A 19,577-nucleotide genomic window follows, 5' to 3' on the forward strand; every position below is an offset into this window, starting at 1 on the left:
TCCACCAGCTAACTCGTGCCCTGGTATGAGGCTTCCCCATCAGAAGGAAAGATGCCTTTAATTGTTCATAGAAAGCACCATCAACCAGCCACACCCTGTACCCACAGGGCAAGGTCCTTCCCGTAGGGTCCTAATTCTCACACAGGTGCCTTAAGAGCTAGCTATGCCCTGGGGGCCGGTTGGGGGAGGCTCTTGAAGTCTGTCTGTAAGACATTATTTCCTTAAAAATAAAAAAAGAGGGCGGGGCACAGTGGCTCATGCCTGCAATCTCAGCACTTTGAAAGGTCGAGGCAGGCAGATCACGAGGTCAGGAGTTAGAGACCAGTCTGGCCAACATGGTGAAACCCCATCTGTACTAAAAATACAAAAATTAGCTGGGCTAACCCCTGTAATCCTAGCTACGCAGGAGGCTGAGGCAGGAGAATTGCTTGAACCCAGGAGGTGGAGGTTGCAGTGAGCTGAGATGGCACCACTGCACTCCAGCCTGGGCAACAGAGCAAGACTCTGTCTCAGAAAATAAAATAAAATAAAATAAATACATAAATGAGGCCCAGTGCAGTGGCTAATACCTGTAATCTCAGTACTTTGGGAGGTCAAAGTGGTAGGATTGCAGAAATTCAAGAGCAGCCTGGGCAACATAGCAAAACACTGTCTCTATAAAAAATTTAAAAATTAGCCAGGCATGGTGGCATGCACCTATAGTCCCAGCTACTCGGGAGGCTGAGGTGGGAGAATCACTTGAGCCCGGGAGGTCAAGGCTGCAATAAGCCTAGATCGTACCACCACACTCCAGCCTGGGCAACAGAGCAAGACCCTGTCTCAAGAAAAAAGGGAAAAGAAACAGAGGAAAGGAAGTAGAAACTACAACAGAAGAGAAGGAAGAAGAGAAAAAAGAGGGAGAGAAAAAAAGAAAAAGGGAAAGGAGAGAAAGATTTGAAAGAGGAGGGAGAGGGAAATTAAACCATAGAAAGAACTTGTCACTGTCACTCTGCTAGTTGAGATGCCAGCACTAATCTGGGTCCCGGGGCAGGGGATGGTGGGACAGGCGAATCAGGAATAACAGGTCTCTCTCCTTTCCTCCCTACTTTCCTCCTTCTCTCTCTCTCTCTCTCTCTCTCACACACACACACACACACACACACACAGACACACGCACCTCCTATGCCCATCCTGTCTCCATTCTCAGCCTATCCCAGGTGGCCAGAGATCTGTCACGTCTCATTTCCTTCTCCCAGAACCAGTGATGAGGAGCTGGGGGAGAGGTAGGTGGGGGGACCACCTGAGCTGACCTTTTCTCCTTCAGTTTCCCTCCCAGGCTCCTCGGCCATCAGCCGTAGTTGTGCTGACACCCTCATCTCCCGTGACCTCCCCTACACACACAATGTCATGTCCCCACTCATCCGGGCTTGGGGTCCTAGGACCAACCCATACCCTCTCCCATTGAGCTGCAAATCCCTGGGCACCTTCCCCGGCCCCAGTCCTCCCAAACATTCTCCAAGCCCCTGGGATGTTTTTCTGCCCCGCCCACCCTGTGGGAGAAGAAAGAGAGAAGAACTAATATTTTCTGAACACCAATTGTGTGCTGGGGACCCTGAGCCCTGGCCGTATCATTTGATGCTCACAAAAACCCTCTGAGGTGAGTTTTAACTCAGAATCTCCAATTGACAGAGGAGGAAAGTTCAGGCCATAGATGGGAAAGCCTCATGGCTCATAACTAAGGCTGCAGGAAAAGAATCCCAGGCTCTCGACTACAGATCCTGCTCTTTCCACTACAGCATCAGACGCTTTTCTTGAAATCTCGCTCTATCCAATCTTCTCAATTTGGTTATCGAGGGCATACAGTGTGCCAGGCACTCTGCTAAGCACCATGCCACATTATCTCATTCAACCTCACACCCACATATGGGGAAGATTCTATCATTACCCCCATTCCACAGATGGGACAGTTGTGGCTCAGGGAGGTTGAGCAACTTGCCCAAGGTTACACAGCCTCAGGATAGCAGAGCCAAGACTCAAATAGGGTCTCCTGCCTCTTAATTAACACACTGCCCAATGTGATGAGATAACACGGATTCTGCCACTATCGCCTGCAGCCCGGAGCCGGCAACAAGACCGACAGTCCAGGCCTAAAGGAGTTGAAGGTGGGGTGCTTGGGCACAGCAGACAAAGAGGGTCGAGGGCTGCACGTTCTCAGTCTTCCCAGGAGCACTGGCCCCATTGTCCCCACAAGTGCCCCCAGATTGTCAGAGCCAGGGCCTCATCTGTCCCTCAGAATATATGGCTGCAGAATAATATGACAGTTGGGGGAGGAGGGGTGGAGGCTGGAGTGGAGGGGCAAATGAAGAAGGCTCTGCACAGCCCCCAGAAGGAAACTTAATAGTCTGGGGGCTCCCTTGGGTCCTTCTCATTAAAAAAAAAAAAATCTCTATTTAAATGCAAATTTGTGCTGGAACTGCGATGGGTTGGCAGGAGGAGGCAGAGAAGCATCTAGACACTGATGACGTAGACCAGCCATTGGACCCCGCTCCCTGGCTTGCCTTGTAATCTGGGATTCTGCTCCTGGAAGTTAGCTTTATCCTCAAAGATCGCCCCCTCCCCACTCTCTGCAAAGACCCCTCCAGCTTAACCCCTTGCTACCTGTTTCTGCCTGTGTACGTCTGTCTGTCTCTCACACACACACTCACGCTCTCTCCAGCCTCTGTGTAGAAATGTGTTGTGGGGTGAGCTGGCAGCTGTAAGCCGCGGTAGCAGTTTCCCTCCTGTGTCTAGGAAGTGGAGGTGTCTGACATGACACCCCTCCTCCACATGCCCTCCTCCAAGGAGAGAACTGAAGTTAGAAGAAGGAGAAGAACCTGAAGTCGGGTACCTGGTTTTGACCTACCTCTCCCCAAACTAGGAAACCCGTGAGAAACACACACACACACACACAAACACACACACACAACCAAGTTTCAAACCAGACAATAGAAGACAAACTGGACTTCAGGTTGGATTCTTGAAAGAAATCAGACTCCAAGCCAGGAAAAACTGCCACACATAATCCCCTCCTTCCCCTCCCCCAGCCCCCAGGTCAGACTTCCAATGTCACTGTGGGAAAAGCAGACCTGGGATGCGGGGTTGACAGTTGAGATCCACACCTGCCCAGCGCCCACATTCTGTCCCAGCCCACCCCCCACGGTGGGGGAGATCGCTCTGTTCCTCCTCCTCAACAAATCCCTTGGCCTGAGCTCCCCTCTGCCCCTCAGCGCCCCCCCCCCCCCCACCTCTCCAAGCCCATTACCTCCAGGCATAATTATGTGGGTGATTCGCAGGCCCTGGAGAGCTCTTCAGTGGCATTAACTCGGGATGAGGGAGAGAAAGGAGGGTTGCCCCTGGTTACCACCCTTCTCCCCCTTCTTCCCAACCCCCACCATTGAGGGTGTTCATTTAGGGGGAGTGAAGAATGAGATGTTGTGAAAATCCATCTAGGACACAAATACAAACACCTGTCTCAAAACTTTCTACTTCCATTTCTGGCTTTGTCAGGGGAAACTGAGTCAGGAGCCTTGTCCTCAGGGACAGATGGTCTTGGGGTTAAGAATGTCAGCATTCTGGCTGGGTGCAGTGGCTCACGCCTGTAATCCCAGCAGTTTGGGAGGCCAAGGTGGGTGGATCTCTTGAGGTCAGGAGTCCGAAACCAGCCTGGACAACATGGTGAAACCCTGTCTCTACTAAAAATAAAAAAATTAGCTGGGCATGGTGCTGGGCACCTGTAATCCCAGCTACTCAGGAGGCTGAGGCAGGAGACTTGCTTGAACCCCAAGGCGGAGGTTGCAGTGAGCTGAGATCTTCCTACTGCACGCCAGCGTGTGCAACAGAGTAAGACTCCATCTAAAAAAAAAAAAGAAAGAATGCCAGTATTCCTACTGGCCCTGCCACCTCGGCAGCCACTCATCTCCTCCTTCCTGCTCCTCTCCTTCAGGCAGCCCCTTGGGCCTTTACTGATCTCATACCTTTATGGCTCCAGTTTGGCTGGGATGAGCCATCTTTGCCATTGCGTATGGAGATCTGCAGGGAGAGGGTGTCTAGGATTTGCAGGGGCTACCCAGAAGACCCCTTAAAGCTTTCCGTGCAAACCCAAATTCCAGGCTTGCTGAGAAGAGGGCAGAGCCATGACAGGCTCACTGCTGCCTACTTCCCATATTTGTGGCCTGAACTGCGATGGCCTCTGGACACTGCAGGACCTTAGCATTGTGAAGAAAGGCCTCTGGACCAAAAGTGGTTAGAGGAAGCCTGGGGACCTTGAGTGCCAGGAGACAAAGCAGGGGCTAGAGTTCAGGAAGAAGGAGAGATCCCCTTCGTGCCTCCTTCTAAGAAACCCTGAGTGAGAAGAAGGCCATAACTGCGAGAAGAGAAGGTAGAACTCAGAGAGACTTGGGGCCATCAGAGCTTCTACCAAGAGAGAGACCCCAAGCCTAGAAAGGGCATGGAGTTGCCTCAGGTCACACAGATTAACACTGGGAGAAAGCTGGAACCTGGTCTCTTGACTCTGAAGCCATAGGCTGACTTCAATTTGAGGGAAAGAGTGGTATTTATACAAATATAAAATCAGTTTGTGACTGGGCTCGGTGGCTCACGCCTGTAATCCCAGCACTTTGGGAGGCTGAGGGAAGATTGCTTGAGCCCAGGAGTTCAAGACCAGCCTGGGCAACATGGTGAACCCCCATCTCTACAAAAAATACAAAAATTAGCCAGGTGTGGTGGCGTACCCCTATATTCCCTGCTACTCAGGGGGCTGAGGTGGGATGATGGCTTGAGCCTGGGAGGTGGAGGTTGTGGTGAGCTGAGATCACGCCACTACACTCCAGCCTGGGCAACAGAGCAAGGCTCTGTCTCAAAAAAAAACAAAAAATCAGCTTGCGACACCCCATGTGCTGCAGTGTGCCTACAGTGTGCACAAGTCTGCATGCATTTGTGCACACAAGTGAGGTGGTGTCTGCATGTGGCAGTTTGTCCACCTACAGGTTTGTGATGTCTGTGTGTGCAAGCACATCTGTGCACATGGGGGTGGGTCACACACATAGGCACGTGTGTGCCAAAGGGCAGGCACATGCTACTGCCTGTGGGGCTGGTTAAGGAGCAGAGGCCTCCCTGGCGACACCTGCAGGGGTCTCTGTGTCCAGAGCTGCCCTCACGAGGCAGCTGAGCCACATGGGCCTGGGACTGACCCCACACCCTCAAACACGCCCAGCCTCTGATGTTGCGCAGCTTCCTTCTGGAGGATCCTCCTGGAGGTGGCACTGCTGAGGCAGGAGGCAGGACCGCACCCCCCTCCCCACCCCTTCCTTACAAGCTCCTGATGTGATGATAGAAACAATTAACTGGAAGAGACAGCTAATACCCAAGGGAAAACATTTCTAGATATGATATTACAACCTTGCTTCAAAAATGGGACTTTACCATGAGGAAATACAGTTTATTATTAGACATATTTTCTTTTAATTTAATTATATAAGCTTTGACTTAAAAAATAAAAAAGTATATGGAGGGGTGAGGGCTGAGATGTTTAAATCAATCCACTGCATTTCCCGTGCACTCACTGATCACCTGGGACAAATGGCTATACATGGGAGGGTCACTCGGGAAGTCCTGGGAACATGTCAGTCCCAAACCTATCTTCCAGCCCCCCATAAAACGTGGTCACTGGAAAGGCGACTTCAGGAACCACCAGACAAGAGAACCTGGAGGGGTGACCACAGGCCAAGTTCACTGCCACCTTCAGGGGCAGCGGGGACCCAGGCCTGCATCAGGCAATCCATCTCATCCACCAAATCAGCCACGGCACACTCACGGTGCTACACTCTGCCTGACATGTACACGTACACACACTCTTACACACACAACCTCACACACACATTCACAGAAACTTACACCAGGGAGTAGCCACATAAGCCAGACAGACACCCAAAAGCCAGACCCCAACCCTGTAAATGGCCCCAGGAGAAGGAGGAAAATAAGGCTCGCTCAGTTGACCACCCATAGTCTGCTTGGCTTTGGGCAAATTGCTGACCTCCCCAGGGCCTCAGTTTCCCCATCTTTCAGGGAGGTGAGTGAGATGGTTTCTAAGACCCTTTCCAGCTTTAAACTCCTCTGCCTTAAATCACCATCCTCACTACCTACCTCCTTTCTCCTATTCTTCGTGAGGGGGTGAAAAAGCAGGTTCTGGGGTCGGGGGAGCATGGACTCCAATCTCCACCTGCCACTCCCTAATGATGTGACCCAGGGCAAGTGGCCAAGTCTCTCCATGCCGCCATTTCCCCATCTGTAAAATGGGGAGAACAACCGTGCTATCCGCCACACCCCCTGCCCATAGTAAGTGTGAAATTCATGGTTTCCATCATACTTATCAGTCCCTAGGAGAGACTGTGAAAGGCCCGTGCCTGCTTCTCAGGGATGAATCCCTGTGGGCAGAAATGTCCTCACATGCTGGCAGGAAGCAGACACATTAACAGATCCCCATGTCCTCCTCAACCTACTGCTCAGCTGTGCCCTCTTCCACCCTCTTCCCCAGGACCACTGACCCTATGGCCAACTGCAGTCCCCCTCCACCATGTCCATCCCCCTCCCCAGGTCTACAGGCCAAGACTACCAGACATTAGGGGACACAGGGGTGGCCACAGAAACCCAGGTATCCGTGTCTGTGGCCCAGTGTGCCTGGTGCTGCCCAGATGGAGTGGCCCCAGGTGGCAGGGTAGCTACAGCAGCAGCAAATCTCCGCACTCAGGTACTAATGCAGTAAGTCCTATCAAGACAGAGTGAAATGGGGCGTAATTTTTGCGGAAAACAATGTGGGTGATGTATGCCCACGACTGGCACACAATAAAACTGTAGTAGAACGCAGAAAAAATGCACCCAGTCAATACAATAAAATCAGCACAAATACACTCATGTAAAGCAAATAAATCTCCCAATCCAAATATTTTACAGCATGCGTACAAGGAGGAGGTGGAGAAGTATGCGTCTGCACCGTTCAAGTTTTCCTCAGAAATCTCTAGGGGAAATAAACAAAACGACCAATGAGCCCCTCCTGACCCTCCAAATAAATAAATAAATAAATAAATACCAAGGATCGGGGGCTGGTTTGCATTTCTGGCCTCAGATTTCTTCTGTTGAGGCAATTGGGGGCTGGAGGCCCCCAAATTACCATTCATCTGGCCTTGTTGTGGAAATTTTCAAGGGATTTGCAGTAATTATATGACAAAATGCTTGCAAATCTCACTCATTGCTGAACAGAAACAGGCGGGTCAGGGATTGAACACTTTCAGCTGGGTAATTTGTAAATGTCAATCAGGCAACGGGGCAGAGAGAGACAGAGAGGGAGAGAGAGAAGAGGGGGGAGTGGAAGCCAGGAAAATACTGTAGCAACCTCAGTGCAAGAGGCCCCTTCATCCTCCCTTAACCCAGGAATGGAAAGGCCCAGACCAGAGGCCAGGGAGGAGGGAGGAGAGAGTGGGAGGAGGGAGGGAGGAGGAGGACTAAGAGGAAAGACGGGGAGGAAGGGGGAGAAGGAGGAGGAAAGGGACAGAGCCCAAAGCAGACACAGAAAGGAGGGTGGGACCAGAGGGGAGGGGGCAAAGGTGGGGGGGAAATGGAGGAGGAGGGGCTCTGGATGGAGAAGTGAAGAGAGTGAATCAGGAAAAACAGTTTAAATAAAACCAGAAGAGATTAAATTAACTGATACATACATTCCAAGAGGTAGGTCGCAGGAACAGCAATAAATACCAGCTCCCTATCTCCCCTGCTCAAGACAGTGGAGAGAGCAAAATAAAATTAAAAGATATAACAATAAAAGTTACAAATGCATCTTGAGGGTCCTGCACTCAAGGCCCGTAATGGAGGCTCCGAGCAGAGTAAGCGTGGGGCACAGCTCCCATTCAGGCTGGGGAGCCAGGCAAGGTAGGAGCCAGCAGGGGCTGTTACATTTTCCGATGGGCTGGGCCAGTTGACTTGCAGAGAGCCCACTGCATGTATGTGAAGAATTTGATGGCTGATGCTTACCATAGTGACAACTGATTTGGCATTCGATAATTTACAAGCTTTTTCCTGGTCATCATCACCCCTTGACGGAGATGGTTTTGCTTCACCTATTTTACAGGTGAGGAAACTTAAGACTTAAAAGAGGTCATGGTTTGGCGCAAGATGTCTCTCTAGTTCACAAGTAGAGCAAGGGTTCGAACCTAGGCCCCCTGACTCCACACCCTTTCCACCACTGCCTTCCTGCAGTCTCATCTGAGAGACTGAATATACTTTCTGATCACATATACAGCACACCATCACCACACCATGTGAGTGGTTAACCTGGCAGTTGTGAACACACAAAGACAGCATTCTCTAAGCAGGAGTGTCCAACTCTCCAGATTCCAAAGATCCTTTTTAGCATCCAAAAGTTACTCACCACCCCACCAGCCACATGCAGTCACCCGCACACTAGTGGTTGTACTTCTAACATCTGTTGATTGACGAAATGCCTGATGACCCAAAGCTACAATAAATCCAGGAACACGTTTAAAGAATTTTAATTTACTCTTCACAATAGTCTTGGAAAGAATAAAATAAAAACAAAGACATCAACACGACAGGGCTTCTGTTGGTCTCCAAGTACAGTTAGGCAGACCTAGTGGTCGAAAGACCTCTATGCAAGAATTCCAGGGCCCCCTCCTGCATGAGGGTCCGCAGTGCAAGGGTCCAGGAACCTCTGATTTAGACTGATCCTTTAAGTAACAGGATCAGGGGGTTATGGATTTGGCAAGGTTGGCCCAGGAAGACTCCCTTAGAGAGGCAAACCCTGAGAAGGGCTGGCAAGGGGAGCAACAAGGCCTGTGTGGGACAAGGGCTAGGAGGGAGGGGGCAGGCTGGCCACAGCACTCTGGCCTCAAAGCCACCAAAGGCCCCAATTTATCCTTTTACCATAATCTCCAAATGGGGTCTGTTGACAGCCACAGGGATATCCCAACAGGGTTGAAAGAAGGTGTTTCTCCCATAGGTTTAAGCTGGAGTCTCTCAACCCATGCTAGAGTGCACCATTCACTCATCAGAGCAGCAGCCAAGATGGTGGGGCACCTCCTGCGTGCCAAGCATTGCTCTAGATGCGGGAGCTACAGCAAGGACCAAGACAGGGGATGAGTACATCTGCTGCCGTAGAACTTACCTTACATTCGCCATCTTTTAAGCCTTGAAATGATCCTGTGAGCGGTACAACTATATGCATCGTCTATTGTGAGTTAAAAGTGTTAACTTGTGGAATGTAAATCAGATGACACCTTTGCAACCCTGTCTGGTATCTCTTCATTTTTAAATGTATTGGAGTCTCAGAAATAAAAGAGGTCTTCAAGCCCCTGGAAGGCTCTGAGTAGGGCAGGTGCTGGCACTTGATTAAAGTTGCCATCTATCAGTAATCACTACCATCCTGGATGCCAGAAAGCCTGAGGGCAGCAGAGACACTCGTGCCAGTGCCCCCACCATCCTCTCCACCCACAGCTGACCCACATCCCCTTCTGCCTTCTCCCACTCTGTCAACCAAGATCACAGCTCTAGAATTAAGAGCCCCTGCTCTGTTAATTTATCCTCTGGACTATTTGCTCTTCCCACCCACCTCCTTCCAACAAAAAAAGAATTCTGAGAGAGAGAAGTCATCAGGAAAATATGCAAATAATCCGCTTAGCTGTGACTGTGGTCGTAGTGTACCACAGATGAGGTCACCACAGAGTACAGTAGTCTTGAGTCTCTCCACCCCAGCACTGCCACTTACTCTGCAAATGGTTTCATCTCTTTGTGCCTCTGCTGCCTCATCTGTAGAATGGTAAACACTAGTAGCTACTCTGGCAGGGCTGTTGTGAAGATTAAAGAACATAATTGTGTGTGTTCTATCAATATTAACTATTATGATGATGATACTCTTCCCTCTGAGACCGTAACAGGACATTAAATTTGGAGGCAGGAAGGAAGCTGAGGGCAAAGCTGGAGTCTGCGGCCATTGCCTGGAGACAGCAGAGAGCAGTGGAGTGGGAGTGAAGAGAAGCGGGTCTGCCTGCCCCTGGTTCTGGAGTGGCACCTCTCTGAGCCTCGGTCTTCCCATCTGTAGAGTGAGGAGGCTGGATTGGGACATCTGGAAGCGTTTCTGATTCTAGGAGTTAGTGTTGGAAAGAAGCAGAGAGGAAGGCAGCGAGGGAACTGGGTACAAGCCTAGATCAGACACAGTCCATCACCAAAAGTGGGCCGCTGCCTGAGAAACAGCCAGGAATCTCTGAGGCAGGTTTCCCCGCAAATCCCACATCCTAGATGAGAAAACTAAGCCAAGATCACCCGAGAGACACCGTGCCTCCGCCTCCACCACCGCCGCCACCACCACCACCACCACCATAGCCACCAGCAGTCAGTAAAAGGCCCAGTAACTGAGGAGGGGCAGAGGGTGGGGAGGGTGGCACCCCGCCTGCTCCCGCTGCCATCCTGGAGTCGGGTACCTGCTCCAGTCATGAGCTCCACCCTCAGCTGAATTTAATGAATCTGAGAAAAATTATGAAGTCCCATAAAGCCACAAGTATCATAAAAAGTATAATAAAATTGAGAAAAGCTATTAAGTTATAAATACAACCAATGCATGCAACATCACTCAGTCGGGGAGGAAGTCGCTATAAAATAAAGTCATTCCACAAGTGACTAAATCTCTTAATTCACAAGGTACACGCTCCCCTTTCCGCTGTCCCCCCCCAGGAGTTTGCGTCACGCGAAGTTTCCGCGGCGGAGAGCGCTGCGCGGGGAGACGAAGGGAAGGGACAGGGATCGCGGGGACGGGGACAGGAGCGGCCGCCGGGCTCTGGGTCCCCGATCGCCACCAGACATGTCTCCGAGCAGCCGAGGCAAAGGGAACGGACGGGAAAGGAAAACAGAGGAGCGGCCCAGAAGGGCGGCTCGCTGCGGTGCTGGCTCGCGGACCCGGGAACTCGGGGCGGGCAGGGCACGGGCGCACCCCCTCCTCCCCACTCCCTCGCTCGAGGCCGGCAGCGCCCCCCGCCCCGCGCCATGCACACCCATCGTGGTGATGAGACCGCGCGCCCGGTGCCCGTCACGGTCACTGTGCGTCCAATAAAAACAAACACTGCCGAGGAGCCGCCGAGATGCGGGGCGGGCGCGCGGCCCGGAAAGGGAAGGGGGCCGGAGGAAGAGCTACACCCGCGAGCCGGGCCGGGTCCAGGGGCGAGGGGAGAGGGCCAAGACTGCCCCGCCGCCGAGGGCGCCGATGGAGGCACAGGGATTCCCGTGGGGCGCCCCGAAAGACACCGTGCCTGGCCGGCGGGACGTGGGCTGGCTTCTCACCCGACGGAGAGAAGCGGCACTCTCACCTTCGGGCAGGGGGTCTGGGCTCCGAGCGGGGGCTCCTGGAACACAAGGCAGTGGGGGCAGACGGGCCTGGGCCCACCCCAGGCTGGGAAGGGGTCTGAGCCGGGCGTCCTGACTGGACCTGGCCCTGGCGGACCGAGGGCTCCAAAAGATCTTGCATTCTCAAAGACTTCTGCAGATCGTCACGGCCTAAGGCGCCCCAGGCCCGGCTCCGCTCATGGGAAGGATGGGAAAGAAAGCCGGGAGCGCTCTGGGGCGCGGGCCAGAGACAGCGGTGTTGGAGGCGCGCTGTGGAGGCGGCGGGGTCCGGGGGGAAGGCAGGCCGAGCCAAGGAGAAGAGCCAGGTGACAGGGCAGGATGTCAAAGTGCGATGTAAAGTCCACCCAGCAACCTACTGGGAGCCCAAAATAACTTTAGTGGAAAATGGGGCAGACAGAGGTTAGGGAAGCTACCCTTCCCTAACCTCTGCCTGCCTGGAATGAGAGCACCAGCCAGGGACTCCCCCCGCCCCCCGCCCCCCGCGCGTCCCAGAGGGTCAGCATTCTCACAGCCTTCACCAGCCTGGAAAACTGAGTACCCAGAGCTTAAGGAACTGTCTCAAACTGGGTTTATCTGGAAGCTGTTAATGGGATGGATTCCTACAGGGTCCAGAGCCCAGGGGAAGGAGCCTTTGCACAAGTGGTTTGACTGACTGAGATGGCGAGGCCAGGGTGGCTCTTCAGGAAGATGGGAATGACGCCAGGAAGCACCAGACCTGAGGTCAGAAGTTCAAGACCAGCCTGGTCAACGTGGTGAAGCCCTGTCTCTACTAAAAATGCAAAATTAGCTGGGCATGGTGTCGGGCTCCTGTAATCCCAGCTACTCGGGAGGCTGAGGTAGAACTGCTTAAACCCAGGAGACGGAGGTTGCAGGGAGCCAAGATGGCGCCACTGCAGTCCAGCCTGGGCGACAAAGCAAGACTCTGTCTCAAAAAAAAAAAAAAGAAAGAAAAATACAGATTTCTTATGTTCCTGCTAAGACTTGTACAGAATTTTCAGAGCAGCATTATTAATGATAGCCAAAAAATGAGAGCAACCCCAAAGTCCACAACTTTGGGGTGAATAGATAAGCAAAATGTGGCACATCCATACAGTGGAATACTATTCAGCAGCAAAAAGAACTGAACTGATGATGTATTGTTACAACATGGATGAACCTTGAAATTTTGCTAAGTGAAAGGAGCCAGTCACCAAAGACCGCATGTTATATGATTTCTCATTTATATGAAATGCCCAGAATCTCTAGAAACAGGAAGTAGATTCGTGATTGCCTATGATTGAGGGGGCTAGGGGAGTTTGGAAAGAACAGCTAAGAGGTACAGGGTTTCTTTTGAAAGTGTTCTAAAATTGGTTGTGATGATGGCCACACAACTCTGTGAATATAAAAGCCATTGAATTGTACATGTTAAATGGGTGAATCGTATGGTATATGAATTACATCTCAATAAAGCTGTTAACAAAACTTTATTCTAAGTGAAAGAAGCCAGATCCAAAAGATCATCCAGAAAAGGCAAATCTATAGAGACAGAAAGTAGATTGGTGGTTGCCTAGGGCTAGGGGATGGGGAGAGGACTGACTGTAAACTGACCCCTGGGATCTTATTGGGATGACAGAAATGTTCTAGAACCGGGTTGTGGCAATGGTTGCACAATTCAATACCTTTACTAAAAACCATTGACTAGTATGCTTAAAACGGGTGAATTTTATGATATGTAAATTATACCTCTATAAAGTTGTTTTTAAAAAACACAATGGGTGGATTCCACCCCCAGAGTTTCTGATTCAGTAGGTCTGGGGTGGCTAGAGAATTTGCACGTTTAACATGTCCCTGATGCTGCTGGCCAGGGAACCACACTTGGAGAACCACTGGCCTATGGAGGTGAAAGGCTAAAGCCAAGAAGAGGGGAGAGGCCTGTTTAAAAAAAAATAAACCACTTTGGGCACCAGCTCTCCACACCCACCCACCACCCAATCCTCCAGCTAACCCGGGCAGGTAATACGGTGAGGGGCTGCACTGGGCAGCAGGGAGCCGGCTGCTCTCTGCGCCTGGCAGACACTCCTCTGCATCAGACAGCAGCAGAGTTAATTTAAAGGCAGACTTTCCAACATCAACCAAAATTGGCAGCGTAAATAGGAACCGCTGTTTATTTGCCACTTACCTCTGTCTTGTTCCGCTTAAATACTGAGGGGAAACCAGGGCCATTAGAGTCAGAAGAAAATTACAAACACGTAGGGTCTCTGTGGGTGGGTGAAAATGATATTAGAGATGGGGGCGGCGGGGGGAGAAGCAAAAAAATAGAGGAAGGAAGAAGGGGGGATGGGGCAAAGAAAAAATGCCTTGTACCAAGAGTGAATGAAATAAAATAAAATTAAGTAAAGACCTGTTTGGTGGGTGGGGAATCTTCATCCCAAGAAATATGGGTGGAGTTTGGGAGGAGGGGAGATTTCTGGAGTTATTTTTAAAGCTAGATCAGGGAGAGTGTAATTTCTGATTTCTGTTTTCTGGCCTGATTAGCATGGTTGGGACTGATTCTCTTTCTCTCTGCCATGAGGAAACGAGTCCAGGGAAGGGACAAAAACCAAAGCTAGCATCACTTCCACCATGAGGTATCTCCCCCACCTCTGTGGTCTTAAAGCATCCCTCTTCCCGGGGCTTCACATCCAGGGGCAGCCACCTCTTCTCTACCTACCCCCACCCACTGGAAGAATTAATTGGAGGCAAGGGGAGCACCACATTTATTACCTCCCCTCCTGCTCCACACTAAATCTTGTGGCAATGCTTCTAAAAGTCAATAAAACGAGAAGGAAGATGCGATAAAATTAAGGTGGAAAGTGCGATGGGGAGAGGAAATGGGAATCTTCTTTTTAATTTAGCTTTAATTTTAATTTTTTGTCACCTCTCCAAGCAGCCTTCGTGCTGCTGCAGTGGAGAGGGAGCTGGGGGGAGGGGCTGGTTCTTTTTAAGGACTGGGTGAAGCCACACACTGGCCTGGGTCTTGGTGGCAGGGGCCACGTCTTGGAGCCACAGCTGGGAGCCGGCATGGAGTGGAGGGGTTGCCTGTCAAAATTCTACTGCATTCCCTTCTTTGGAGCTCCCAGAGAAAGCAGCTGATTGTGCACTCCCTGAAAGCAGGAACTGTGTCTCAGCCTTCGCTTTACCCACAGCGCCTGGCACACAACAGGAGCAGTAGCAGTAATGATGATGATGGTGTTGATGGTGACAGCAAATAGATATCAAGCACTTACTATGTTTCCAGCATTGTTCAAAGCACCCTACGTTTACTATTTCTTTCTTTCTTTCTTTTTTTTTTTTTTTTTTGTTGAGACAGAGTCTTGCTCTGTCGCCCAGGCTAGAGTGCAGCGGCACGAACTTGGCTCCCTGTAACCTCTGCCTCCCAGGTTCAAGCGATTCTCCTGCCTCAGCCTCCCGATTAGCTGGGATTATAGGTGCTTGCCACCACACCCCACCAATTTTTGTATTTTTAGTAGAGACGGGGTTTCACCATCTTAGCCAGGCTGGTCTCGAGCTCCTGACCTGGTGATCCACCCGCCTCGGCCTCCCAAAGTGCTGGGATTATAGGTGTGAGCCACCCTGTCCAGCCTACTATTTCATTTTACTTGTTACATTAACGATATTCATTAACTTGTTACATTACAATAGACCCATTTTACAGATGAGGACATTGAAGACAGGAAGCTGAAGCACTTTGCCCATGGTCACAGGGCCAGTAGGTCAAATAGGCAGTGGATACTTCTCATGTATCGAGAAATAGACAGTGGATACTTCTCATGTATCGAGTGGATTAACAAACGAATGGATAAAAATTGCATAAGAGGGGTGGGGTGAAAGAAAAAAATTGCATAATAATGCTGACAAAGTGACAGCTATGTAAGTGCCAGTGATTCTACGGTGCCCCATCTGCCATCAGTCCATGAATGCAGAGGAGTGATGAGCAATGCTGAGATAGGGGGAGGCGGGCTTAGTAGGAGGCAGTCAGAGGTTTCCTGGTATTGGTGGGAAAGCCCTTGAAGTTAGACCATCCTTTCCTGTCATGTGATTTCTTTCCCATTTTTAAGAAAGATGAAATCACACACACTCCCCCATCTCCACAGGCAAAACCAGAAGATGTTCTCTCCAGAGTGGCTCAACCATGACATAGAGGGTCTGTGGCTCCATCTGTGACCCTTTCCCCAAGAAAAGGGCACTGAGGCAGCAGCAGCACTGACCCTCCTTCACCCTGGCACCAGCCAGGTGTCCTGAACGTCTGTAGCCAGATCCAGCTTGGCCTATCTGAGAAGTGCAGATCTGGAAGCTCTCAGGATACTTAGAGATTGCCGAGTGCAGCCCTGCAGTTTACGTGCAAGTCTCGGGCAAGAGGACAGGGCTTCCCTTGGGTCTCACAGGTGGCCAGTGGGAAGGCTAGGTCTCTTGGCCTCTCTTCTGTAACCCTGAGGTCTGTCCCATTTCTTTCTACCTGATGGGAGCTCCATCGTCAGTACTTTTTGACTTCATACGTGGGCTTGTATCTCAGTCCTTGATGACAGTCCACAAGGAGGTGAGCAAGAGATAGTTGCTGCTTCCTCTGCATACAGATGGGGAAACTGAGGCTCAGAAGGGTTCAAAGATGTTTCTAGGACCATGTGCTAACAGCAGTATGAGGCTCTAACCGTGCCCAGTGAAGGATTCTGGCTGCTGTCCACCCTCAACTGAGTATGAGGAAAAACTGTTTTCAGTAGACATTTTCCTCCATCAAGCTCAGGTTCTGAAGCAGTCCTGCCCCCTTCTCTGCCCCACTTCCTGACCACAGGGACCCACCAGGTAACCCGCCCCACCCCAGCATCACCTTCCCAAAGACCTTGCAGCGTTCCTAACTGGGGGAGGCAAGAAAGGATGGACTTCTTTCCTAACAGAGTCCCCATTGCCCCAAATAATGTTCCCCTGTTAAAAAGCCACATTCTCAAAGACCATTTAATGCCATGGAGAAGAGCACATAAAGTATCTGTAAGTTAGAAAAAAAAATGCAAGTTACCAAATGCCATGCAGGATACCATCCTAATTATGTTTTGTTTCAAATACAGTTCATAGGCCGGACACAGCAGCTCATGCCTGTAATCCCAGCACCTGGGGAGGCCGGGACGGGAGGAGTTCTTGAGCCTAGGAGTTTGAGATCAGCCTGGGCAACATAGGAAAAGCCATCTCTACAAAAAAATCAAAGAATCAGCCGGGTGTGGTGGTGCATGTCTGTGGTCCCAGATGCTCGGGAGGCTGAGGTGGGAGGATTGCTTGAGCCCAGGAGATTGAGGCTGCAAGGAGCCATGATCTTGCCGCTGCACTGCAGCCTGGGTGACAGAATGAGACCCTGTGGAAAATAAATAAGTAAATACTGTTTATGCCTATATTTATGTATGCATGGAAGAAAAGGCTGGAGGATATACACCTCCAATGTATATTTGTTTACAGTGTTTACAAAATGTTTACAGTGTTTACAAAATGTTTACTGTGGTTTCTGTTTTCTTCCTCATATATTTATATATTTTCCAGAGTTTCTGCTGTGAATGTGTCCTTTCACAATGGTATAAAAGGAAATTATTATTATTATCTTTTTTTAGAGATGGGGTCTGGCTCTGTCACATAGGCTGGAGTACAGTGGCGTGATCATAGCTCACTGCAGCCTCTACCTCCTGAGCTCGAGCAATCCTCCCACCTCAGCCACCCAAAGTACGGGAATTACAGGTGTGAGCCACTGCACCCAGCCACGAAATTATAAATGAATTTTTATATTCGGCCTTATTAGGTTTTATATTAAAAAAAAATACGGATCCCCTTCTAGCTTGCTGGTTCTGCTGCCTCGTAAGCAGCAGCCAGGAACGATTCATACGGGAGCGAGTATGTGTAAATGTGTGTTGGGGGTCCCAGCTGCCCCACCCTCTCCCAGTGACTGCTGTTCATCATAACCAGGACAATTAACCATCCCCTTATTATTCACACGTCATGATTACTAATCACCCTTATTAATATCCATGCTTTGCAAAACCAGGAGGCAGCTTGGCTCAGATGCTTGGAACTCCACAGGAATCCAATCCTGACCCCAGGCGCGTTCCTTCCTGCTCTGTGCCTTCACCTCCCCGTGGATCAGGAGGATCTGGTGCTTCCTCATCCCTTCAGTGACCAGGGCCCTCTGCTTCCCTCCTCTGCCAGCTCTTAGAGCCCCACATCCCCGGAAGGCCATCTGAATTCCTAAATCCACTCACCACCTGCACCACCAACCTCCCTTTACACTGGAACTGAAACAAGGGTCTCCTCCTGTCTTTGATCCTTTTTCCCAAATTACTCACTTTGTTCATAAAATGTATGCTTTCCACCAAACAGAGTTGCTATGGCTAAAGACTGAACTTTATGGTTATAACATTTAACTAGTCTATTCTCTAAGCCTTCTTACTTGTTTCGAGAAATCCATTAGCAGTTTCTGTGTTAAGCCAGTTAATAACATTGGCCATTTGACTAATATTAAATTCCCTGGCTAATGTTTGGTGCAGATTTATACTATGGGTCCTTTCACCCCCCAGATTTTGTAGTGGTGCTGGCTCTGAGTAACGTTGAAATAAACCATGTTATGTGTCAATGAAGTGGGTCCAGACTTTGCCACATGTGCACATGGAGAATTTACAGTGCATCAATGTGCCAGCCCCTAAAGGGGGCATTGTAGCTTCTTCTGGCTGGAGGTGAATCCAAGGCAGCCCCAAGAGGTGGCTGCCACCCATCCCTGCTTTAATCATGTTCTGGGTCAAAACACCAGGTACTGACCACCACCCCAGACCCTGTTGAGACAAAGAGTCCCGGTTTCCATTCCTGAACCTACTCGTGGAACATACAGGGGATGAAGATAACAACAGTAATTTGAACAAAATACAGCAGTTGCATTTATTATAGCAAGAAATTAGACACGTCGCATATATCCAACAATGAGGGAGTGACCAAACAAAATGATCCATCAACATGATGGAATGCCATGTGGCCATTAAAACGACAAGACAGGAGGCCCTGCCACCCCAAAAATGACCGTGTGAGTCGATGTTAGGTAAAAGTAGGAAACCCAGTGGAAGGGCAGTGACACTGGAGACATACATCCCAGGGGAAACAGCTCTGCACCAGCACAGGCGGAACCAGGTTCAAACCTAGGCTCAGCTGTTAACATGCCTTAGTTGCCCCATTTGTAAAAGAAAATCAACACCCCTGGGCCCAGTGTTGTGGGAGGGCTACAGCGGGTCACAGATGTGAAAGCCAGTTCATAGCACTCAGGATCTTTCAGACACCTGGTAACAAAAATGCCCAGAAAATCCAGGAAGAACTGATCAGAATGGAAACGTGTACAAGTTCTTTCGCTCCTTTTTGGAGTAAGTCCATGTAATAAAAAAGATAGGAAATGGTTTGGGAATAGGGGCTCTAGAACTTTGAAGATTCTTCATGGAGGATGTAGTTGGTGGCCCATGGAGGCTGGCTGGGCTCTAGAAGAATGGGGGAGAGAGAAAATGTGGGCTCCCCACCCACCCTAGGGCCCCAAAGAAGACCAAAGCCACATCTAAGTAACTGGGGGGTGAGAAATCCCAAGCTCAGTCTACAGTGAGGAGGGACAAACATCACCCCCAGCACGCAGCTCCCGGGAAGCACAGTGTAGCCCTGGGAGTCACCTGGAATTCGTCTCCTTCAGAGACAACGAGGGAGACAGAGGAGGAGAGAATCAGAGGCAGAGAGATAGAGGGAGGCACAGTGGAATCAGCCAGGGAAACAGGCCTAAATTATCTCCTCCTTCGGCCCATGTTCTCCATTCCTGCTGTTATCGGGGACCACTCTGCCAGCCAGCTCCAGGAGCAAGAAAAATAAAATAAGCAGCTCTGACAGCTGGCCGCCTAAGCCTCCTCCCTCTCCTCCCCTCCTCCTTCTCCCCTTCCTCCTCCTCCTCCTTTTCCTGCTCTCCCCTCCTCTTCCTCCTCCCCTTCTCTTCTTCCTCTTCCTCCTCCTCTTCTCCTCTTTGTTGTCTTCTTCCTCTTCCTCTTCCTCTTCATCCCCTCCTCCCTCTCCTCTCCCCCTCCTTCCTCCATCCCCTTGCCCAAACACCATCTCCTGGTATCTGTTCTTTGAAGGAAGAGGGTGTGAGCCGGATG

The sequence above is a fragment of the Pongo pygmaeus genome, chromosome 19, assembly GCF_028885625.2.
Source record: "Pongo pygmaeus isolate AG05252 chromosome 19, NHGRI_mPonPyg2-v2.0_pri, whole genome shotgun sequence".
Lineage (NCBI taxonomy): Eukaryota > Metazoa > Chordata > Mammalia > Primates > Hominidae > Pongo > Pongo pygmaeus.